The sequence below is a fragment of the Schistocerca cancellata genome, chromosome 4 (genome assembly GCF_023864275.1).
Source record: "Schistocerca cancellata isolate TAMUIC-IGC-003103 chromosome 4, iqSchCanc2.1, whole genome shotgun sequence".
Lineage (NCBI taxonomy): Eukaryota > Metazoa > Arthropoda > Insecta > Orthoptera > Acrididae > Schistocerca > Schistocerca cancellata.
Window position 1 is genome coordinate 835,340,401 of NC_064629.1, and position 26,028 is coordinate 835,366,428.

At 43.6% G+C, this 26,028-nt stretch overlaps 1 protein-coding gene across 7 annotated transcripts in view; it reads left to right on the plus strand.

Moving 5' to 3' along the window:
* Window positions 1-26,028, plus strand: part of LOC126184907 (organic cation transporter protein) — a 396,150-nt gene that overhangs the window by 267,685 nt on the left and 102,437 nt on the right. The window contains exon 1 of one of the 7 annotated variants that reach the window (XM_049927568.1): window positions 5,628-5,692. The exons of the other annotated variants lie outside the window; for them this stretch is intronic. The gene's annotated coding sequence lies outside the window, so the exon portion shown is untranslated. Of the gene's footprint in view, window positions 1-5,627; window positions 5,693-26,028 lie in introns of those variants that run through there. 7 annotated transcript variants of the gene reach the window in all.

The window sequence follows — 26,028 nt, forward strand, 5'->3', positions numbered from 1 at the left end:
GCAAACATAGGGGCTACACTCGTCTGGTGTGAGACGTTACCTGGGGGGGGGGGGGGGGTCCACCGGGGGCCGACCGCACAATAACCCTGGGTTCGGTGTGGGGCGGCGGAGGGGTGAAGTGGACTGCGGTAGTCGTCGTGGGGTTGCGGACCACTGCGGCTGCGGCGGGGACGGAGCTTCTCCGTCGTTTCTAGGGCCCCGGTTTAACATAACTACTGCAACCTACACGCTTCTGAATCTGCTTACTGTATTAATCTCATGGTCTCCCTCTACGGCTTTTATCCCCCACGCTTCCCTCCAGTACTAAATTGGTAATCTCTCGATGTCTCAGAATGTGTCGTACCAACGAATCCCTTTTTCTAGTCAGGTTGTGCCACAAATTTCTTTTCTCCCCAGTTCTATTCAGTACCTCCTCATAAGTTACGTGATCTACCCATCTAATCTTCAGCATTCTTCTGTAGCACCACATTTCAAAAGATTCTACTCTCTTCTTGTCTTAACTGTTTATCATCCATGTTTCACTTCCACACATGGCTACACTCCACACAAATACTTTCAGAAAAGACTTCCTGACAATTAAATCTACACTCGATGTTAACAAATTTCTCTGCTTCAGAGAAGTCTTTCTTGCCATTGCCAGCCTACATTTTATAGCTTCCCTATTTCGACCATCATCAGTTATTTTCTTGCCCAAGTAGCAAAACTCATCTTCTGATTTCAGTGTCTCATTTTCTAATCTAATTCCATCAGCATCACCCGACTTAATTCGACTACATTCCATTATCCTCATTTTGCTTTTGTTGATGTTCATCTTATATCCTCCTTTCAAGACACTGTACATTCTGTTCAACTGCTGTTCCAAGTCCTTAGCTGTCTCTGACATAATTACTATGTCATCCGCAAGCCCAAAGATTTTTTATTTCTTCTCCATGGACTTTAATTCCTACTCCATTTTTTTCTTTTTTTCCTTTATCGCTTCCACAATGTATATATTGAATAACATCGGGGACAGGCTACGTCCCTGTCTCACTCCCTTTACAACCACTGCTTCCCTTTCATGCCCCTCGACTTTTATAACTGCCATCTGGTTTCTGTACAAGCTGTAAATAGCCTTTCGTTCCCTGTATTTTACTCCTGTTACCCTCAGAAGTTCAATATGATTACTCTAGTCAAGATTGCCAAAAGTTTTCCTAAGTCTGGAAACGCTATAAATATACGTTTGCCTTTCCTTAATCAATCTTGCATGAGAAGTCGTAGATTCAGTATTGCCTCGCATGTTCCTACATTTCTCTGAAATCCAAACTGATCTTCCCCGATGTCGGCTTCCATCAGTTTCTCCATTTTTCTGTAAATAAATAGTGTTAGTATTTTGCAAACATGACTTATTAAACTGCTGGTTCGGTAATTTTCACACTGGTCATCGACTGTGTTCTTTGGAATTGGAATTATTATATTCTTCTTGAAGTCTGAGGGTATTTCGCCTGTCGCATACATTTTGCTCACAAGGTGGAAGAGTTTTGTCATGGCTGGCTCTCCCAAGGCTATCAGTAGTTCTAACGGAATGTTGTCTACATCCAGGGCCTTGTTTCGACTTCGGTCTTTCAGTGCTCTGTCAAATCCTTCGCGCAGTATCTTATCTCTCATCTCATCTTCATCTATATCCTCTTCCATTTCTATAGCATTGCTCTCAAGTACATCTCCCTTGTACAGACCCTCTATATACTCCTTCCACCTTTCAACTTTCCCTTGTTTCATCTATATCCTATTCCTTTTCTATAGCATTGCTCTCAAGTACATCTCCCTTGTACAGACCCTCTATATACTCCTTCCACCTTTCAACTTTCCCTTGTTTGCTTAGGTCTGGTTTTCCATCTGAGATCTTGACATTAATGCAATGGTTCTTTTTTCTCCTAAGATCTCTTTAATTTTTTTGGAGGCGGTATCTATCTTTCCCCTAGTGATATATGCTTCTAAATCCTTACATTTGTCCTCTAGCCATTCTTGCTTAGCCACTTTGCACTTCCTATTATCTAATTTTTTAGACGTTTGTATTCATTTTCGCCTGCTTCATATATTGCATTTTTATATTTTCTCCTTTCATCAATTAAATTCAATGTCTCTTGTTACCCACGGATTTCTGTTTACTTACTTGATCCTCTGTTGCCTTCACTATTTCTTCTCTCAAAGTTAGCCATTCTTCTTCTACTGTATTCCTTTCCACTGTTCTCGTCAATCGTTCCTTAATGCTACCTCTAAAACTCTCTACAACCTCTGAAACTTTCCAGTGTCTGCAGGTCTCTTCCACTTATACTGCCTTCTTCCAAGATTCTTAAACAAGTGTTAGCGATGATTAAATTATTCTCTGTGCAAAATTCTACCAGGCGGCTTCCTCTTTCATTCCTTTCCCCCAGTCCATTTTCACGTACTATTTTTCCTTCTCTTTCTTTTCCTACTACCGAATTCCAGTCCCTCATGACTATCAAACTTTCGTCTCCCTTAACTATCTTAATAATTTCTTTTACCTCATCATACATTTCTTCAATCTCTTCATCATCTGCGGAGCTAGTTGGCCTATAAACTTGTACTGCTGTGGTTGATGTGGTCTTCGTGTCTATCTTGGCTACAGTAATACGTTCACTGTGCTGTTCATAGTAGCTTCTTAATCACTATTAAACCTACTTCTGCATTACCCCTATTTGATCTTGTATGTATAACCTGATCAGAAGTTCTGTTCCTCCTCCCACCGAACTTCACTAACTTCCACTGTATCTAACTTTAAACTATCCATTTCCCTTCTTAAATTTTCCAGCCTACCTGCCCGATTAAGAGATCTGACATTCCATACTCCGATCCGTAGAACGCCAAGCTTTGTTTCTCTTCATAACGACATCCTCCTGAGTAGTCCCCGCCGGGAGATCCAAATGGAGAATATTTTACGCCCGAAATACTTTACCCAAGAGGATACCATCATCATTTAACCGTACAGTAGAGCTGCATGCCCTCGGGAAAAATTACGGCTGTAGTTTCCCCTTGCTTTCAGCCTTTCGCAGTGCCAGCATAGCAATGCCGTTCTGGTTGATGTTGCAAGGCCAGATCCATCAGCCATACAGATTGTTGCCCCTGCAACTACTGAAAAGGCTGCCGCTCCTCTTCAACAACCATACGTTTGTCTGGCCTCTCAACACATACCCCTCCGTTGTGTTTGTACCTGCGGTACGGCAATCTGTATCGCTGAGGCACGTAAGCCTCCCGACCAACGGCAAGGTCCATGATTCAAGGGGGTGGGGGTGGTCGGTCACATTAATGTGGCTGAACTGTGTGTATCACTTTATAAACTGTGCCACTTATCAATTAACGTCTTTAACGCAAAGACAAAAGCATAGATCGTAATAATAAAGTCGGCGCTAAAGACAAAATTAGAAGGAAAACTGATTATAATTTCGTGTTTTACACGAGGCTTTGTTATTATCTCGCCAGCATGTGTATTGCTAGGCACAGATTCCGTCTGCCTGGATACGTAACTCTTCGAAGAAGACTCTACAGCAGCTTGGCAAAGTGCCTATTCTTAACAGCTGCTCATAATTCTTAGAACTTCATGCGTCACAGGAGGTACTGAATCCTGTTTCCTGTGAGAGTTTTGAGCTTGACAACACGTTGCGAAGCAATCAACCGTCGAACCAAACAGTAACTCTTCTGATAGCAGCAATTAGAGCTTTTAAATTGTGCTTTGGAGACAGTGCTTTAGCTAATTTTTGGCAAAAGTTGCTCCAGTATGGCAATGTTACTGGAAAGAAAACTGAGAGAAATGAATCTACATTACAATTATTGCACCACTTAAGTTTTTTATGTGACTGTCACTAATTTTATACAAAAACTCTTGTTTGTTCTACTGTAAGAGTCTACAACTTCAGCACATAATCAGTGTCATAATTGTGTTTAAATGTATAGAAAAATAGTTCAGAAAAAGTTATGTTCAATTCACATTTTCATGAGTTCATACTAACAACGCTGAAATAATAAAAAAAAATCTAGCTTGGCCACCATTTCGGAAACCAGTGTTTCTGCATGTTCTGCATAGGGACTTCGGAAAGTAAGTCACCCATTGCCCCCTACGCCAAGACACTGCGCAACAAGACTGGCGGATTTGTCAGAAGAGAGTACGGATTCCGGTTTCCTACAAACAGTTTTGTGCTGCGGTGCGGATAACAGGTGAATCAGTGTGCAAGTAAAGTGACGTGGGAACTGGAAACGTACTCCAAAGTTGAATGGGGCGGGATATTGCGATTTTCTTGGGCGAAATGTCTGAATTGCACACTTGGGGCGAACCGCACAATAACCCTTGATTCGGTGTGGGGCGGCGGTGGGGTGGGTGGACTGCTGTGGCCGGTTGTGGGGTCGTGGACCACTGTGGGCTACGGCGGAACGAAGCCTCACCGTCGTTTCTAGGTCCCCGGTTCAATACACACAATACACAATTCTGAAAAATAGTGTCATACATACACGTCATTTTGAAGTACACTAAAACATTCAGTAGAAATTGTTTGTGCTGGCGTGAAATGAAATGATCGTATGGCATTGTTGGCCGGGAGGCTCCATTCGGGGAAGTTCGGCAGCCAAGTGCAAGTCTTATTTCAGTCGACGCCACATTGGGCGACTTGCGCGCCGGTGATGGGGATGAAATGATGATTAGAACAACACAACACCCAGTGTACGAGCGGAGAAGATCTCTAACCCGGCTGGGAATCGAACCGGGGCCTGCTGCGTGGGAGGCAAGCACGTTACCACCCAGCTAAGCAGGCAGACGCTGTGCTGGCCTAATAATGTGTAACTCACTTTGTAACGTTCTTCGTCGGTTCATATCTTCTGGAAACGTGTTTTTCATTGATATAAAGTTCCCAAAGACCACCATCGTCAGGTTCTCCAGTCACAGATGGCTGAGAAGTTTTCGTCATTGCACCCATTCTGATGAGCGACTCACGAGCTAAACGTAATAGGAGTACTTTGTAGCCTTAATACCTACTGCGACCCCAACATGAAACGACTGGACAAAATAATATACAGAACACAAAAAGCGACCAACAACTTTTTCCTGGGTGGAACAATTCAGAAATTATCTGTGCTGTTTTACGAAGGTCATAGTAAAATGGTAACATACATCGTCAAAAGTACTCTTCATGGTTCTTGAGAACAGACTTTCATTGATATGTAAGTGACTGTAAACTTTACCAGCGTATACTGCTGGCGAAATCTTCTCGGGACTCTACACGGGTGGCTGCGTTGAAATTCCGCGAAGTTTCCATGAGTGTTGCTCTCATCATCTTCTGACGAAGTGTCGAGTTCACGAGGGCGTCCCATATAGCGTATACCTAATATTCGGCATAGAATCCTGCACTAGGAGCTATACGCAGAGACAGTGCCCTGCAGCTGACGTTTCGGGAGTCTGGAGAAGACTGAATGTGCCGAGAGTTGAACGGCGGTCCGTCCTCCGCTCTCCCCCCCCCCCCCCTCCCCGCCGCTGGACGCACGGAGAAGAGTGAGGGGGGGGGGGGGGGGAGCGGAGAGAAGCTGCCGCCTCTTAGGTATATACGCCTGCGCAATCTCGACACTTCGCCAGGTTATGAAGTGAGTCACACTCATCGGCAACGCATCCATCCGGATGGAGGCCCTACAAAATTTCATCAGTCATTGATACGTAAGTTTAAAAAATGCATAGTGCTATTTAAGCGTTTTTCTAGTTTATTTTCTATTACGGTCTAATGGTCTGTAAACAGCGATATCAGAAAGGGGCCGATGGGGAAGTCTTTGGTCATATATTTATCGAAGGGACCGTCCCAGTATTTGAATAATGATAACAAAACCAGCGGCTGTATTTGAATCTAACGTCGCTTATTCTTTTTAACACATGCTACCAGTTCCGACACCACATGGCAGCATGTGTTGAAAAGAATAATCGACGTTAGATTTAAATATAGCAGCTGGTTTTATTACCATTATTCAAGTACTACGCTTCCGGCTGCAGTCCCACTTTCCTTGATGGATTATCAGAGAGTCGTCCCAGTATTCGTTGGCTTGAACTGATTTAAGGAAACCATGGTAAACACTACCCAGAATGTTTGGGCCAAAATTCGACATAGATTCTGTTAACCTTTCGTGCTCGGTTTGGGATTCGCATAAAGACGATGAAAAAAGAAAGGAGCTTCAGTAAACACATTAATACTGTCCTTTCATAACCGAAGTTTCAAGAATTCTTCATTAGGATGTTGACTACACCGTGTGCTTACGACCATAAGAAAGTGGCGCAACTCACAATCTGTAAGCTTATTTATATGCGAGATTGCTACCGAGTTTATGGCGACGGTGCACTGCTCATTTGTGGCAAATAACCAGCAAATTTAAATTCCAGATGATCCACACCTATGTCTGTCTGTATCCTCCCAAAGCCATCTTACCGAGTGTTGCGGATAGTATCTCCTGTGTCACCATTATTTCCTCCCTTTCAAGCTCCATTTGCGCAGAAAGAACGACTGTGAGTAAGCCATCACTTTAGTTAGAAATTTTCCATCATGATAACTTCTGAAGACTGATATAGAAGTAACACATTGCCTGACTCTTCTTGGAACGACTGTTCTCAGAATTTTAACTAGAAGCGTCTCTGTAATGCTCATCTCCTTGATACTGTTGCGCTTCCTGAACAAAACGGCAACAAAACACTCTACTCTTTACTGGATAATTTATATCTTGCTTATTAATATTACCTGGTAGGTCGCACACTAATGAGCAGTACTTACGAATTTTTCTACGAAGACATTGTAAGTTACCTCAATAGGTGAACAATATTCCCTTGGTATTTTTCCAGCGAATCACAATGGGCACATATCTTTCCTGTAACTAATTTTTGTGGACATTGGACCTTAAATCGTTCTGAATCCTTACTCTTAGACTGCTAACAATAGTGACTGTTTCCAGTGACTGATCGCCAGTCGTGTAATCAAATAAGAGGTTCCGCCTAGTGTTGTGCAGTACGTTACCTTATTTTATGCCGTTAGTTCACCTGCCAGTTACTACACCGAGCGTCGATCGTCTGCAAGACTTCCCACGTTTCGCTTAGCTGCCTGGCGATGTCTTCCCTATATACAGCTGTATCATCAGGATTCTGTAAATCACTGTAAAGTACATGTCACGGGGTACTTTTCATTGTATCGAATATCAAGGTTTTCTTCCGTTCTGTTCATAGATGGAGAACGGAAAGATGCATGTACAGCTGGGGAGCGATATAATGAAGAATATATGCAGATTCGATTACAAAACTGGTTCACTGATTTTCTGAGTACGCTTTCGTGAGATATTAGACTTCCAGCTGATATTCTTCAACATTTCTATTACCTCTTCTGCAAAACAAACAAGCCTATTACAATTATTCATCCTATAAGTGTGCTCTATTTCCACTGTCAATACGAAACTTCGTGTGGATACTACACTCTTGATCACTACTCCCTTACTCGCGGTTTTCCCTTTAAGTGCAAAACTGCAAGTGGATACCACATATTCAGCAGTATTCCATTATAGGCTGTGCAAGTGTTTCATAAGCAGTCTCTCTGAAAACAGACTAAGTTTCCCAGCATCCTAGTAACGCGTCTTAGCTTGGCGTATGCCATATCTGTGGCCCGTCTCAAGTGATCTTTTCGCGTCATATTACTCAAACGCATCCATGTGTAATTCGAGGCAAATCTTGCACATGTCCAGTAAGATTAAAATTCGTAGATACCTATGGACACGACACTCTAATCTTGTAGTATGTCGTCCACTAACTGCTGACTGCTGCTGATGATTATGGGTTTAAGGATACTTAACATCTAAGGTTATCAGTCACCTATTCATCACCATGAATGAATCAGTGTACCGTATCAGTCTGCATCTAGAGCAAATCCTATGTGCATGTGGGAGAACGTTTCCTAAACGTTTCTGTAGCGTGTATCTGACGCTGGTCTTGGGTACCAGTCCGGTATTCACCCATGGCATGTATCGGAACTGCCTAAATCCACATGCAGACCTGCTCTCGTCGTAAATCCGTGAAGCCTCTTCGATGCGGGTCAGGTTCGCCTCCCCCTGTCTCGGAAGCGGAGCGTTAACGCACTCGCTTAACCATGCAGGTCGTCCACTAATTGATCTCCACGACCTTAAGAAGGAGATAATTGTCAACAGGACCAGCATACGACGGAACAAATGTCGGAGGATCTCGTTGCTAAAACTTCGAAGTTTTCAAAGAACCGTTTCTGCTGACGGGGAGGTCCGTACAACCGCCAATACACATTAGTTCGCCCACGATGACGGAACAGTCTGGGCTACTTCCGTGTTTGACGGTATGCCAGAAGTAATCGCATTGGTTTCCAGGTTGCATCCAAAATTTCGTCTCGGCTTCATGGGGTGTAGCTTTAACCACGTTGTTCCTTCTACCATTATCTTCTGACACTGCGACATTATAGTGCTAATAAGGAGCTCCATGCCACTACGTACATACAGGACAATTTCATTAAGACGACTGTGGATATTTTGGGTTGATATTCTGCAAAACGCGTTTTACTTGGCTTGGTAAAATTGATCAACGAACGAGTTATCACACTCATCAATCGTTATTCTTCATCATCATCATCATCATCATCATCATCATTTAAGACTGATTATGCCTTTCAGCGTTCAGTCTGGAGCATAGCCCCCCTTATACAGTTCCTCCATGATCCCCTATTCAGTACTAACATTGGTGCCTCTTCTGATGTTAAATCTATTACTTCAAAATCATTCTTAACCGAATCCAGGTACCTTCTCCTCGGTCTGCCCCGACTCCTCCTACCCTCTACTGCTGAATCCATGAGTCTCTTGGGTAACCTTGCTTCTCCCATGCGTGTAACATGACCCCACCATCTAAGCCTGTTCGCCCTGACTGCTACATCTATAGAGTTCATTCCCAGTTTTTCTTTGATTTCCTCATTGTGGACGCCCTCCTGCCATTGTTCCCATCTACTAGTACCTGCAATCATCCTAGCTACTTTCATATCCGTAACCTCAACCTTGTTGATAAGGTAACCTGAATCCACCCAGCTTTCGCTCCCATACAACAAAGTTGGTCGAAAGATTGAACGGTGCACAGATAACTTAGTCTTGGTACTGACTTCCTTCTTGCAGAAGAGAGTAGATCGTAGCTGAGCGCTCACTGCATTAGCTTTGCTACACCTCGCTTCCAGTTCTTTCACTATGTTGCCATCCTGTGAGAATATGCATCCTAAGTACTTGAAACCGTCCACCTGTTCTAACTTTGTTCCTCCTATTTGGCACTCAATCCGTTTATATTTCTTTCCCACTGCCATTACTTTCGTTTTGGAGATGCTAATCTTCATACCATAGTCCTTACATTTCTGATCTAGCTCTGAAATATTACTTTGCAAACTTTCAATCGAATCTGCCATCACAACTAAGTCATCCGCATATGCAAGACTGCTTATTTTGTGTTCACATATCTTAATCTCACCCAGCCAGTCTATTGTTTTCAACATATGATCCATAAATAATATGAACAACAGTGGAGACAGGTTACAGCCTTGTCTTATCCCTGAAACTACTCTGAACCATGAACTCAATTTACCGTCAACTCTAACTGCTGCCTGACTATCCATGTAAAGACCTTTAATTGCTTGCAAAAGTTTGCCTCCTATTCCATAATCTTGCAGAACAGACAACAACTTCCTCCTAGGAACCCGGTCATATGCCTTTTCTAGATCTATAAAGCATAGATAGAATTCCCTGTTCCACTCATAACACTTCTCCATTATTTGCCGTAAGCTCTGGTCCTGACAACCTCTAAGAGGCCTAAACCCACACTGATTTTCATCCAGTTGGTCCTCAACTAATACTCGCACTTTCCTTTCAACACTACCTGAGAAGATTTTACCCACAACGCTGATTAGAGAGATACCTCTGTAGTTGTTACAATCTTTTCTGTTTCCATGTTTAAAGATTGGTCCAGTCTGATGGAACCTGTCCCGACTCCCAGGCCATTTCAATTATCCTGTGCAGCCATTTAAGACCTGACATTCCACTGTATTTGATGAGTTCCGACTTAATTTCATGCACCCCAGCCGCTTTATTGCACTGCAATCTATTGACCATTCTTTCCACTTCCTCAAATGTGATCCTATTTCCATCATCATTCCTATCCCATTCTACCTCGAAATCTGAAACATTACTGATCGCATTTTCACCTACATTGAGCAACTCTTCAAACTATTCCCTCCATTTGCCCAAGGCATCCACAGGATTCACCAGCAGTTTTCCTGACCTGTCCAAAATACTTGTCATTTCCTTCTTACCTCCCTTTCGAAGACTGCTAATTACACTCCAGAATTGTTTTCTAGCAGCTTGACCCAATGTCTCCAACCTGTTTCCAAAGTCTTCCCACGATTTCTTCTTGGATGCTGCAATTATCTGTTTGGCTTTGTTTCTTTCTTCAACATAACTTTCTCTGTCTACGTGGGTTCTGGTATGTAGCCATTTTTGATACGCCTTCTTTTTCCTTTTGCAGGCTGCCTTGACTGTATCATTCCACCAAGCTGTTTGCTTCATCCTACTTTTACACACTACTGTTTCAAGACATTCTTTAGCCACTTCTAGTAATGTGTCCCTGTACCTTGTCCATTCCTTTTCCAATGACTGTAATTGACTACATTCAACTAACTGGTACCTTTCTGAGATCGCTTTTATGTACTTGTGCCTGATTTCCTTATCCTGAAGTTTCTCCACTCTTATCCTCCTACATATGGACCTGAACTCCTGCACTTTCGGCCTCACAATCCCAATTTCACTGCAGATTAAATAATGATCAGTGTCATCAAAGAATCCCCTGAATACACGTGTGTCCCTCACAGCCTTCCTGAATTCCTGATCTGTTATTATATAGTCAATGACAGATCTGGTTCCCCTGCCTTCCCAAGTATACCGGTGAATGTTCTTATGTTTAAAAAAGGAGTTTGTGATTACTAAGCCCATACTGGCACAGAAATCCGAGAGTTGTTTCCCGTTCCTGTTGGCCTCCATATCCTCTCCAAATTTACCCATAACCTTTTCATACCCTTCTGTTCGATTTCCAATCCTGGCGTTAAAATCACCAATGAGCAGAACACTGTCCTTGTCCTGTACTCTAACAACTACATCACTGAGTGCCTCATAAAAACTATCCGTCTTATCTTGATCTGTCCCTTCACAATGCGAATATACTGACACAATCCTAATTTTCTTGCTAGACACTGTCAAATCTATCCACATCAGTCGTTTGTTTACATACCTTATTGCAACTACACTGGGTTCCATTTCTTTCCTGATGTAAAGCCCTACACCCCATTGTGCTATTCCTGCTTTGACTCCTGACAGGTAGACCTTGTATTCTCCCACTTCCTCTTCTTTCTCACCCCTTACCCGAATGTCACTAACAGCTAAAACGTCCAGCCCCATCTTACTTGCAGCCTCTGCCAGCTCTACCTTCTTCCCAGAGTAGCCCCCATTGATATTAATAGCTCCCCATCTCATTACCATTTGTTTGCCAAGTCGTATCTTAGGAGTCCCTGGTTTGTCAGTTAGAGGTGGGACTCCGTCACCTCCAAAGGTCCGAGGCATTTTGCTCTGATTGTTGCCAGCATCATATTTAAAGTACCAGGGAAGCAGGTTGGCAGCCTTACTTGCCCCGAGTCCCATTGGGTTTTACCCCTAACGTCTGAGGGACTAACCGGTAGATTTGGTAGTCTTTGCCGTATGAGCACAAAGGTGACCACGACTCAGAATATGTCCGAGATGTCCAGCCTTATTCCAAAGTAACTGGTATCCCGACTGTCGGGACCACTTACTTGGCCACTCATACGTTGCCCGTGGTTCATGAACTAGGACATGACTACAGGAACCCACACCATGAACCGTGAAAACTCTTTTGAATCAATATTGTAAAATATAATACAGGTAATCACTAATAATACGTGTTCTCATTGGGTATCTGCAAACTTTTGACGCCTTAGAACGATGTCCTTCAATCAGAAAAATGGAGTAATTAATTGTGGCGCTTCAAATTTATTTTTTAAAAATAAATACAACAGGGAAAATGAGGTGCTGTTCGTCACTTATAACATAATATTAATCAAATTTCACGCAACAAGTGCAAGTTTAAACATAGTCATATTTATCTTGAAGTTAATGGATTGTCAGATCATTAAGCACAGCTAGACTCTTTAAAAATGGTTCAAATGGCTCTGAGCACTATGGGACTTAACATCTATGGTCATCAGTCCCCTAGAACTTAGAACTACTTAAACCTAACTAACCTAAGGACAGCACACAACACCCAGCCATCACGAGGCAGAGAAAATCCCTGACCCCGCCGGGATAGTAGCACATGTCGGAACGAATGACGCCTGCCGCTTGGGTTCTGAGGCCATCCTTGGTTCCTTCCGGCGGCTGGCTGATTTGGTGAAGACAACCAGCATCGCACGCGGAGTGCAAGCTGAGCTTAATATCTGCAGCATAGTGCCCAGAGTCGATCGCGGTCCTCTGGTTTGGAGCCGTGTGGAGGGTCTAAACCAGAGGCTCAGACGACTCTGCGACTATAATGGTTGCAAATTCATCGACCTCCGTTATTGGGTGGAGAACTGTAGGGCCCCCCTAGACAGGTCAGGCGTGCACTACACACCGGAAGCAGCTACTAGGGTAGCAGAGTACGTGTGGCGTGCACACGGGGGTTTTTTAGGTTAGAGGGACCCCCCCTTGGGCGAAACGATAAAATACCTGACGGCTTACCAGAGAGGACATTATCATCGTTGATAAAGAACGTCCGTCCTCAGAGACCAAAAACAGGAAAAGTTAACGTAATATTGGTAAACTGCAGGAGTATCCAGGGCAAGGTTCCTGAATTAGTATCTCTTATTGAAGGAAATAGTGCGCATATAGTATTAGGAACGGAAAGTTGGTTAAAACCGGAAGTGAACAGTAACGAAATCCTAGACACAGAATGGAATATATACCGCAAGGATAGGATAAACGCCAATGGTGGAGGAGTATTTTTAGCAGTAAAGAATTCAATAATATCCAGTGAAGTTATTAGCGAATGCGAATGTGAAATAATCTGGGTTAAGCTAAGTATCAAAGGTGGGTCAGATATGATAGTCGGATGCTTCTATAGACCACCTGCATCAGCAACCGTAGTAGTTGAGCGCCTCAGAGAGAACCTGCAGAACGTCGTGAAGAAGTTTCGTGATCATACTATTGTAACAGGGGGAGACTTCAATCTACCAGGTATAGAATGGGATAGTCACACAATCAGAACTGGAGCCAGGGACAGAGACTCTTGTGACATTATCCTGACTGCCTTGTCCGAGAATTACTTCGAGCAGATAGTTAGAGAACCAACTCGTGAAGCTAACGTTTTAGACCTCATAGCAACAAATAGACCGGAACTTTTCGACTCCGTGAATGTACAAGAGGGTATCAGTGATCATAAGTCAGTGGTTGCATCAATGACTACAAGTGTAATAAGAAATGCCAAGAAAGGAAGGAAAATATATTTGCTTAACAAGAGTGATAGGGCACAAATCGCAGAATATCTGAGTGACCACCATCAAACGTTCATTTCTGAGGAAGAGGATGTGGAACAAAAATGGAAAAAATTCAGAAACATCGTCCAGTACGCCTTAGATAAGTTCGTACCGACTAAGGTCCAAAGCGAGGGGAAAGATCCACCGTGGTATAACAATCATGTACGAAAGGTACTACGGAAACAAAGAAAGCTTCATCATAGGTTTAAGAGTAGTCGAATCATAGCTGATAAGGAAAAGCTGAACGAAGCGAAAAAGAGCGTAAAGAGAGCAATGAGAGAAGCATTCAACGAATTCGAACACAATCTAAACAAGAACCCTAAAAAGTTTTGGTCATATGTAAAATCGGTAAGCGGATCTAAATCCCCTATTCAGTCACTCGTTGACCACGATGGCACCGAAACAGAGGACGACCGAAGAAAGGCAGAAATACTGAATTCAGTGTTCCGAAACTGTTTCACTGCGGAAAATCGTAACACGGTCCCTGACTTCAGCCGTCGCACGGACGCCAAAATGGAAAATATTGAAATAAACGATATCGGAATTGAAAAACAACTGCTATCACTTAGTAGCGGAAAAGCATCCGGACCAGACGAGATACCCTTAAGATTCTACAGTGATTATGCTAAAGAACTTGCCCCCTTTCTATCAGCAATTTATCGTAGATCGCTGGAAGAACGTAAAGTACCTAGCGACTGGAAGAAAGCGCAGGTCGTTCCCATTTTCAAGAAGGGTCATAAATCAGATGCGAATAATTATAGGCCTATTTCGCTTACGTCAATCTGTTGTAGAATAATGGAACATGTTTTGTGTTCTCGTATTATGACGTTCTTAGATAATACAAATCTCCTTCATCATAACCAACATGGATTCCGCAAACAGAGATCATGTGAAACTCAGCTCGCCCTATTTGCCCAAGAAATTCACAGTGCCGTAGACACTGGCGAGCAGATTGATGCCGTATTCCTGGACTTCAGGAAGGCATTTGATACGGTTCCGCACTTACGTTTAGTGAAAAAAATACGAGCTTACGGAATATCGGACCAGGTTTGTGATTGGATTCAGGATTTCCTAGAAGAAAGAACACAACATGTCATTCTTAACGGTTCAAAATCTGCAGATGTAGAGGTAATTTCGGGAGTACCGCAAGGAAGCGTGATAGGACCTTTATTGTTTACAATATACATAAATGACTTAGTTGACAACATCGGTAGCTCCGTGAGGCTATTTGCAGATGACACGGTTGTCTACAAGAAAGTAGCAACATCAGAAGACTCGTACGTACTCCAGGAAGACCTGCAGAGGATTAATGCATGGTGCGACAGCTGGCAGCTTTCCCTAAACGTAGATAAATGTAATATAATGCGCATACATAGGGGCAGAAATCCATTCCAGTACGATTATGCCATAGGTGGTAAATCATTGGAAGCGGTAACGACCGTAAAATACTTAGGAGTTACTATCCGGAGCGATCTGAAGTGGAATGATCACATAAAACAAATAGTGGGAAAAGCAGGCGCCAGGTTGAGATTCATAGGAAGAATTCTAAGAAAATGTGACTCATCGACGAAAGAAGTAGCTTACAAAACGCTTGTTCGTCCGATTCTTGAGTATTGCTCATCAGTATGGGACCCTTACCAGGTTGGATTAATAGAAGAGATAGACATGATCCAGCGAAAAGCAGCGCAATTCGTCATGGGGACATTTAGTCAGCGCGAGAGCGTTACGGAGATGCTGAACAAGCTCCAGTGGCGGACACTTCAAGAAAGGCGTTACGCAATACGGAGAGGTTTATTATCGAAATTACGAGAGAGCACATTCCGGGAAGAGATGGGCAACATATTACTACCGCCCACATATATCTCGCGTAATGATCACAACGAAAAGATCCGAGAAATTAGAGCAAATACGGAGACTTACAAGCAGTCGTTCTTCCCACGCACAATTCGTGAATGGAACAGGGAAGGGGGGATCAGATAGTGGTACAATAAGTACCCTCCGCCACACACCGTAAGGTGGCTCGCGGAGTATAGATGTAGATGTAGATGTAGAATCGAACCCGGGAACCCGGGCGTGGGAAGCGAGAACGCTACCGCACGACCACGAGATGCGGGCTAGACTCTTTACATGACTTTTCTTCACATACAGTTCTGAAACACTTAAAGAAAGCAGTGAGGCTGATTAATTAGAAAGCAATGAAAAATGTTGGCTGAGATGAAATTCACAATGAGTCAAAAGCCATCTCTGATTTCGACATATTTGCTAATAACCAGCTGCCCGATTTTGGTAAGTTTTCCCAAAAAATAATTAAATTCAGTAGCAGGAAATTGTCAGGAAATCTTAAGATCAGAATAGGTACCTGGTGATTTTCAGAGTGAGAATGGGCACCTTTAAAATACCGTGCACGAGTAATGAAATTATTCATTTTTGTCAAAAAGCCATGAATTTGGATGAAATGCGGGCATTTTCATATCAGTATCAGAAGGAAAAGGTATCTGCTGCATTACCTCCTAGTGAATCTAGCTTTTGCACAGAAAGGAGTAAAATACACAGTCATAAAACTCTTTTAGCAGCCCACTTGCGGGAATAAAATATTTTATAGACAGCAGAAGCGATGACATTTTCAGATTATGTCACTTTAACGACATCTTCTATAAAAAGAAATAGAATTCTTGACTAGAAATAAGTTGTCACTTAAAAGCATTTAAATGAACAAGATGCAGTGATATGTATACTAATTAAATGTGTGCAATGTTTTTTATATCATTTAGTCTACATAACATTATCGTAAATATGGTGGATGGAATACGTAAATAAACTCTACTAAATTGCCCTTTATTCTACATGGGCTGTGAGTGCAGTGGAACAATCGTCTTTTGTGGTATTTTTTTTATAGATGACCTTTCCCTGATTTTCTACGAATGCTTCCGACTGTTGATAGTGAGTCCACAATTGTGAATTCATACTCAAGGTGCTACAATGGCTTCTCTTAGCTCACTTTGTGACTCATCAGCTTCTATGACACCAATAGCTGGGCATACCCCAGATCTCAGTAAATCACCTTGAAAATACATATCATGACTTTCTTAGCTTGTATCGAAATGACATCAGCGACCCCTGGGGACCCAGCACTTAGGAAATATCCTCATCTAGCAGTCTGGCATCTATGATAGAATGCCAATAAATAAAGACAATTTTTTTCTGCTTCATTGACTGACAGTTCAAGTTCAACAACGACATGCCTTTCAGAACATTTTATTATGAGTCCCTCGTTTCCCGGGGAAACGAGGAAGAAATTAGAGGAGTGATTAAGTTTCTGTACTCTGAGGGCACTAAGGCTACGGAGATTATTCGCAGAATGCAGCTGCAGTATGGTGACAGCTTTCACGATCGACGAAAAATTTACAAGTGGTTGCTTTAGAAGTAGACATGTATGTATTTGCGACGACAAGAGTTCCGGTAGGCCGCCCACTACAGGAACGGACAGAGGGACATCGAGACAGCTGGGCGAATTATTCTTGATGGTCAACTGAGCAAAAATTACACATTATCCAGATTTCAGCATTTGAAATCCTCCATGAATATCTACATTATCGCCAAGTTGTGCTTAATGAGTACCACTTTAACTGACAGACAGACACAAACAGGAACACAAGATCGTATTCACATTTGCGAACATGATGACACTCCAGATGCACAATGTAGTAGTGACAGTGAAAATTTGTGCCTGACCGGGAATCGAACCCGGATCTCCCGCTTTACGTGAGCAGCCACCTTAACTGCTCCGGCTTCCCGAGCACGCTCCCCGGACAGACCCAAACGTCCATATGTCAGCGTTTTAGCTGCATCCTAAACTCGCATAGATACTGTGAATCTTGAACAGGGGGAGACGTATGAGGAAAGTCGCGGCCTTGTTTTAGGAATGAAAAACCATGTTGCAGTGCCTATGTTGTTTCGCTGTAAAGTCCTTCAGCGGTTAAGGCGACTGCTCGCGTAAATCGTGTAATTCGGGATCGAGTCCCGGTCCGGCATAAATGTTCATGTCACCAATACATTGTGCAGGTAAAGTTTCGTCATATTCGCAAATGCCACTATGATTCTTGTATTTCACATAACTGACCTTCGCAACAATGCCTGTTCCCTCAGGCATGCATGCATGTCTGAATGGCATTGCAGAGTACGTCGAAGCAACACATGCACTGCAATATGGTAGAAACAGGAACGTTTGGAAATGTAGCGCATTTCGAAGAGAAAGGAGAAGTCTTTATTACTCACATATCAACCGTGGATGGCACGTGAGTATATCGTTACGAATCACAGAGTAAGCGACAGAGCATCAGATGGAAACATCTATCTCCACCTACAGATAAATCTTAAACGACCGAGCTTCGGCAGAAAAGTTGATGATGACAATGTTCCGGGAGGCTAAAGGACCACTGCTAGTTCTAAAACCGTCGGCACACTGACCGTACATCCATACGTCGAGTGTTGAGCGTGCCGAGTTTCTGACGTCATAGCGTGTAATAGCACGATGGAGGGTCTTTCCGAAAGTGTAGAGCAATATCTATCACGTCAGATATTCTGAACGTGCTTTTGAACGCTGTCCCGCCATCTCCTTCCAGAACAGAGTTGTGAGACGCCATATTGGCATTCAATTTCAGCCCATATGTATACAGGGTGGACTATTCATCGTGACCGGGCCAAATATCTCACGAAATAAACGTCAAACGAAAAAACTACAAAGTACGAAACTTGTCTAGCTTGAAGGGGGAAACCAGATGGCGCTGCCATAGGTCAAACGGATATCAACTGCGTTTTTTAAAATAGGAACCCTCATTTTTTATTACATATTCGTGTAGTACGTAAAGAAATATGAATGTTTTAGTTGGACCACTTTTTTCGCCTTGTGATAGATGGTGCTGTAATAGTCACAAACATATGTCTCACAATTTTAGACGAACAGTTGTTAACAGGTAGGTTTTCTAAATTAAAATGCAGAACATAGGTACGTTTAAACATTTTATTTCGGTTGTTCCAATGTGATACATGTACCTTTGAACTTGTCATTTCTGAGAACTCATGCGGTTACAGCGTGATTACCTGTAAATACCATATTAATGCAATAAATGCTCAAAATGATGTCCGTCAACCTCAAAGCATTTGACAATACGTGTAACGACATTCCTCTCAACAGCGAGTAGTTCGCCTTCCGGAATGTTCGCACATGCATTGACAATGCGCTGACCCAGTCGTCGAGCGTTGTCGGTGGATCACGATAGCAAATATCATTCAACTTTCCACACAGAAAGAAATCCGGGGACGTCAGATCCGGTGAACGTGCGGGCCATGGTATGCTGCTTCGACGACCAATCCACCTGTCATGAAATATGCTATTCAGTACCGCTTCAACCGCACGCGAGCTATGTAACGGACATCCATCATGTTGGAAGTACATCGCCATTCTGTCATGCAGTAAAACATCTTGTAGTAACATCGGTAGAACATTACGTAGGAAATCAGCATACATTGCACGATTTAGATTGCCATCGATAAAATGGGGGCCAATTATCCTTCCTCCCATAATGCCGCACCATACATTAACCCGTCAAGGTCGCTGATGTTCCACTTATCGCAGCCATCGTGGATTTTCCGTTGCCCAATAGTGCATATTATGCCGGTTTACGTTACCGCTGTTGGTGAATGACGCTTCGTCGCTAAATAGAACGCGTGCAAAAAAATCTGTCATCGTCCCGTAATTTCTCTTGTGCCCAGTGGCAGAACTGTACACGACGTTCAAAGTCGTCGCCATGCAATTCCTGGTGCATAGAAATATGGTACGGGTGCAATCGATGTTGATGTAGCATTCTCAACACTGACGTTTTTGAGATTCCCTATTCTCGCGCAATTTGTCTGCTACTGATGTGCGGATTAGCCGCGACAGCAGCTAAAACACCTACTTGGGCATCAATCATTTGTTGCAGGTCGTGGTTGACGTTTCACGTGTGGCTGAACATTTCCTGTTTCCTTAAATAACGTAGCTATACGGCGAACGGTCCGGACACTTGGATGATGTCGTCCAGGATACCAAGCAGCATACATAGCACACGCCCGTTGGGCATTTTAATCACAATAGCAATACATCAACACGATATCGACCTTTTCCACAATTGGTAAACGGTGCATTTTAACACGGGTAATGTATCACGAAGCAAATACCGTCCGCACTGATGGAATGTTACGTGATACCACGTACTTATACGTTTGTGACTATTACAGCGCCATCTGTCACAAAGCAAAAAAAGTGGTCCGACTAAAACATTCATATTTCTTTATGTACTACAGGAATATGTAATAAAATGCGGGTTCCTATTTAAAAAAAAAAAACACTTGATATCCGTTTGACCTATGGCAGCGCCATGTAGAAGGGGCAACCATAGCGCCATCTGGTTTCTCCCTTCAAGCTAGACGAGTTTCGTTCTTCGTAGTTTTTTCGTTTGATGCTTATTTCGTAAGATATTTGGCCTGGTCAGTATCAATGGACCACCCTGTATATGCCGTTTCTGAGCACCAGCAAATTGAAGATCTCTTGAAAACTTAAGTGTGATTCGTTGTAATAAAATGACGAGAAATGTCATAATCGTGGTAAAAGAATTATTGTAGCTTGTGTTTTATGAGAGTATGCCATGTGAAGGCACTGACACATTGAGGATCCATCAAGAACGTGTTGTTCTTGGTACAATTTGTTATGATTAAATTTCAGTTAGTAATATAACTATGATCAAAGCTTTCAGGAGGTGGTAAGACGCTAGACATGGCCGCAACTGATTTGAAGTCGATTTAGCGTCTGCCGGCACGGTAGCTCAGCGTGTTCGGTGAGTGAACTGATCAACGAACAACGTTAACGAGTGTCATCGGACGCCCGCCATGAACAAAGTCAACGAACAATATAGAACAAAATGAGATTAAAAAAAAAAAAGCGTGTTCGGTCAGAGGGCTGATTGTCCTCTGTAACAAAACAACTGAGTAAAGGAGTCAACGATCAACTTGAACGGACATGTGACGTCCACACAGACGAAACGCAACGAACTGTACTGAACAAAATGAGAAATAATAATAAAAAAAAAGCGCAGCGAGTAGCGTGACTGATTCAGATAAAAGGCGTTGGTGGTTCGCGGCCATCTACATCCATTTTTTTTCTAACCGTCGCGTTTTTACAGGTTCTGATACTTCCTTTTTAGTTTAATGTAAGTATATTCCATAATATCCGATGTTATGTAAATATGAGTACGCTCTTTTTGAGGAATGAGTTTGTTCGATTAACTTAATCTACATGATAGCTTACACTACTTGCAGTAAGATATTTTGCCCTTTTTTGTTTTAAGTTCGATAAATCACCTGTTGTAAGGTTCTGCTACTGAATAGAAACATTGATCAACTAAGTGTGACCTTAGGGCAACTAAGTGTGGCCTTAGGGTTTTACTAAAAAGTGAGAATGATGAAATAATTTTTGTCTAATATGGAGAACAATTGTAAATTTCTATCGCACTATTTGTAATGGAACTTTTATAAGCCGATGTCATTATTGACTGGACACGGTACTTTCCTTTTTACCTTAAAACATATCCACAGATATTGCAGTTTTTATTTATATATACTACGGCCAGAACAACGTGATTAGCATATGGACAGTGGAGGAAATGTGCGTTTTAATAGAGCTAAGGTAGGAATTTTTCACGTGCCCATTTCGTAAACAGTGTGATTTACGAACCAGGAACAGCTGACAACTGGCGCAGCAGAGCGAAGCGATCGCGTATACCACGTTGGGGAACACGTACCGTAGATGCAAGTCGCATCGTATCTGAGCGTTCAGCAGCGTGTTAAGCTGCCTTCAGCAGCATCTTTAACTCGGCACGCTCAACGTTGATGTTCGACAGCACGGTCCGTGAGCCGACGGCAAAATGTGGAAGTGAACAATGACAGCTACTGTGAGCTACTGACGGGTGTGAAACGAAAGATGAAAACGAAGAGGCGGGGGGAAGGGGGGGGGGGGGGGAAGGGGGGAGTATTTTTCTTGACTTGAAGATACTGTCGGCCCTCACAATAGTGTATATTTTCTGAAGCTTCGTATGCCCACAGAACAGTTTGCGAAGAAGCCACGGTTAAGTTCTATTTCCGTGTCTCATACATGTCAGCAAACGGTAAGCGCAAATCATCGCCTACAGCCAATTCTCGTGGTTAGGTGTAATAGTAATCCAAAAATTTTCGTATCAAGAAATGGCAACTGGATTCGAAAGAAGTTTTGTTAACGTTACGATACATGTGAATAAAAGAAATTAGTCTTGTTCTGTACCAACAGACACGCTAGAAGTCATGTAGCCTACATCGAGCTACGGATCTCTACAATCAAACTCATGCTACGCAGCTCGGTCAGTGTTACTCTTGTCCTATCGTGTAATGGAAAAGATGAATAAATTCTTTGAACGCTTCATTCATATACACAAAATCCGACTTCATGTAGTCCCTAAGCGAAAGATGCGCTCGAGACGTCACTCCTTTGAGAGTCTATACAGAAAACTTAATGCAATTTCATGTGTCGTGTTTCTTGAGAGGTATATCGCCCACTTGACAACGTTTCCTATTTGGTATCACTAAGCAGTTGGATGACGCTCTCTAGCTAACTAAACGCAACACTAGCTTTTTTGCAGCCATTCTCAATCATCTTGTGATTGTATGTGTGTAAGGTTATGTGATCTGAACACACAGCAGCGTGATTATTAGCAGTTCTCTTGGGAAAGATTTTCTGTAGATCGCAAACGCAGAAACAGCATATAAGAATAGGTACAAAAAAAGTACCTCATAAAGGGTCAACTTCGCCGGTTGGCTGTACCTTCTTAGAATTCTTCACATGAACCTGAGTCTGTCATTCGCTATTCGTACTCTCACTCCGAATCACTTTAATAATGCAGACGAAAACTACTTGTCCTGCACGTAGTCGTACATTTACTTGAAATGTCGACTTACCTACTGTTCGCTATACCGGGAAAAAATTCCTTTCCCTTCAGATATTTATCCGTTTTTTCTAGATTAATGACGATTCAGTACCTGTCAGCATCGCACAGGAATGTAACTTCAAATCCTGCGATTAATGTAATTTGGCATAATTGCGTGAAATCAAATAATCACTTTCCTGCCGCTCTCACATATTCACGCTTACGTGTAGTGGAGGAAATAGGCACCTCACGCCGCTCCACAAATGTCCCATTTGCTACCGGTCAGGGAACTTGGCAGCCACGCGACGTAAATGTCTTGACAGCCTGATCCCCTACGTCAATGAACCTTATCTTGCTAGAACTGTCTCCTGGATACATAACAACGAAAGATAGGGTAATGGGACAACACGATATTTTCAACTTGAACACTTCAGTCACTGACGCTTTGCAGCTGACAAATGGCGATTATAAGCCGTGGACTTCTAGGCAATGACACCAGTAGCAGAAGACCTAACTACACTTACCTGAAATGATTCAAACTTCACAGTTGTCATTCATGGCGAAACAAATTCCCATTTTTTTAATAAGAAACAAAAGTCTACATTTTTTCTATTTTTCTGCTCACAACTCAACAAACGCCAAGAAATATGCTGCAGTATTACTGGAGTATCATTCAAAGATATCGATATTGCAGAGTCTCTTGTGTTAGGCGTTAGAGACTCCTTGCATTCCCGCACACACTCACGAGCCAAAACATTATGATCACCTGTTTACTAGCAAGTTTATCCAACTTTGGAATGTAATACAAAGGGTATTTTGCGTGCCGTGGACTCGACAAGTCCTTGGTAGGTTTCCAGAGGTACGTGGCACCAGATGCCTACTCACAGGTCACAGAATTCCCGTAAATTACAGACCGGTGGTTTGAGGATGCGCTGCTGGCTCCCAACAGCTTTCTATATGTGTCGCTCCGAGTTTAGATCATTCGAATTTAGTTGCTAAGATATCAACGAATGTCCGCTATCACGCTCCTCAAGCCACTCTTGCACGATTCGGCCCTTGTGAACTGGCCAGTTCTCCAGATGGAAGATTCCATCGCCGTTGGGGAAGACATGAACATGATGGGAATGCAGGTGGTACGCAATAATGTTCATATAATCCACAGCTGACATGATGTCATCGACTACTACCTCGGGTCTTGAGGAAGCCCATGTGAATGTCCCCCATAACATAATAATGGACCAACCAGCCTGCGTCTGTGACACAGTGCATGTTTTGAGCAACCGTCGTTTGGATTATGGCGTATCTGGACACATCGACCTGGTGTAGCAAGAAACGTGATTCCTCCAAGCAGGCGACATCTTTACATTGATCCACCGTCCAATCTGGAACCTGAGTCCACTGCAGTCGTAATTGACGATGTCGTTGGGGTCAACGTGCGAACACATATGCGTTATCTGCTGCAAAGCCAAGCGTTCAACAGTATGAAATTAACTGTGCTCTGAAACACTTGTACCTTCACCAGCACTCTCCTCTACCATCAGTTATGACACACATCGCCACTTATTCTCCTTTAGGGAGCGGGCAAGAATCCAACCTCTACATTCTGCGAGGAGGCGTACACGTCCAACACCTTGTCGCCTCCTCGTTGTGTTACAGCCCTTCAGCCACATTTCATAGATGCTCATCACAGCAGCAGGAGAACAGCCTACCAGCTTTGCCGTTTCTGTGGTGCTCGTTCCCAAATGCCGATCAATAACAGTCTACCCTTTATCAAAACCTCTATGTCACGGAATTTCCCCAATAGCGTCCCCAGAACTACTGCCCACTCGTCTCTGCTCCTCTTATATGTAGTTTCCCTGAAGTATCATGCCCCGCAACGTCACCAGACAGCATTCACTCTCGCGGTCAGCAACCCCAAAAACATGAACGTAGATCTTCTCGGCGTGTGCTGCTGATGAAATGTTCTTCGGTTTCCATCCGAGTGGTTGTGCTGAATTACCTCGACGTTTCGATGTCATTCTCATCAGCTCCTAGCGAAGTGTCGATGATGCGCGGGTGTACTATACAGGGTGAGTCACTAACTATTGCCACCTAGAATAACTCCGAAAGTATGACAGTAGCTGAAAACTTTATAGAACAAAAGTTGCATGGGACAACGGGGGCCATAATATAACGTTGGTCTTTTGTTGCTAGTTGGGGTAGCGTCAGATATACACTCCTGGAAATTGAAATAAGAACACCGTGAATTCATTGTCCCAGGAAGGGGAAACTTTATTGACACATTCCTGGGGTCAGATACATCACATGATCACACTGACAGAACCACAGGCACATAGACACAGGCAACAGAGCATGCACAATGTCGGCACTAGTACAGTGTATATCCACCTTTCGCAGCAATGCAGGCTGCTATTCTCCCATGGAGACGATCGTAGAGATGCTGGATGTAGTCCTGTGGAACGGCTTGCCATGCCATTACCACCTGGCGCCTCAGTTGGACCAGCGTTCGTGCTGGACGTGCAGACCGCGTGAGACGACGCTTCATCCAGTCCAAAACATGCTCAATGGGGGACAGATCTGGAGATCTTGCTGGCCAGGGTAGTTGACTTACACCTTCTAGAGCACGTTGGGTGGCACGGGATACATGCGGACGTGCATTGTCCTGTTGGAACAGCAAGTTCCCTTGCCGGTCTAGGAGTGGTAGAACGATGGGTTCGATGACAGTTTGGATGTACCGTGCACTATTCAGTGTCCCCTCGACGATCACCAGTGGTGTACGGCCAGTGTAGGGGATCGCTCCCCACACCATGATGCCGGGTGTTGGCCCTGTGTGCCTCGGTCGTATGCCGTCCTGATTGTGGCGCTCACCTGCACGGCGCCAAACACGCATACGACCATCATTGGCACCAAGGCAGAAGCGACTCTATCGCTGAAGACGACACGTCTCCATCCGTCCCTCCATTCACGCCTGTCGCGACACCACTGGAGGCGGGCTGCACGATGTTGGGGCGTGAGCGGAAGACGGCCTAACGGTGTGCTGGACCGTAGCCCAGCTTCATGGAGACGGTTGCGAATGGTCCTCGCCGATACCCCAGGAGCAACAGTGTCCCTAATTTGCTGGGAAGTGGCGGTGCGGTCCCCTACGGCACTGCGTAGGATCCTACGGTCTTGGCGTGCATCTGTGCGTCGCTGCGGCCCGGTCCCAGGTCGACGGGCACGTGCACCTTCCGCCGACCACTGGCGACAACATCGATGTACTGTGGAGACCTCACGCCCCACGTGTTGAGCAATTCGGCGGTACGTCCACCCGGCCTCTCGCATGCCCACTATACGCCCTCGCTCAAAGTCCGTCAACTGCACATACGGTTCACGTCCACGGTGTCGCGGCATGCTACCAGTGTTAAAGACTGCGATGG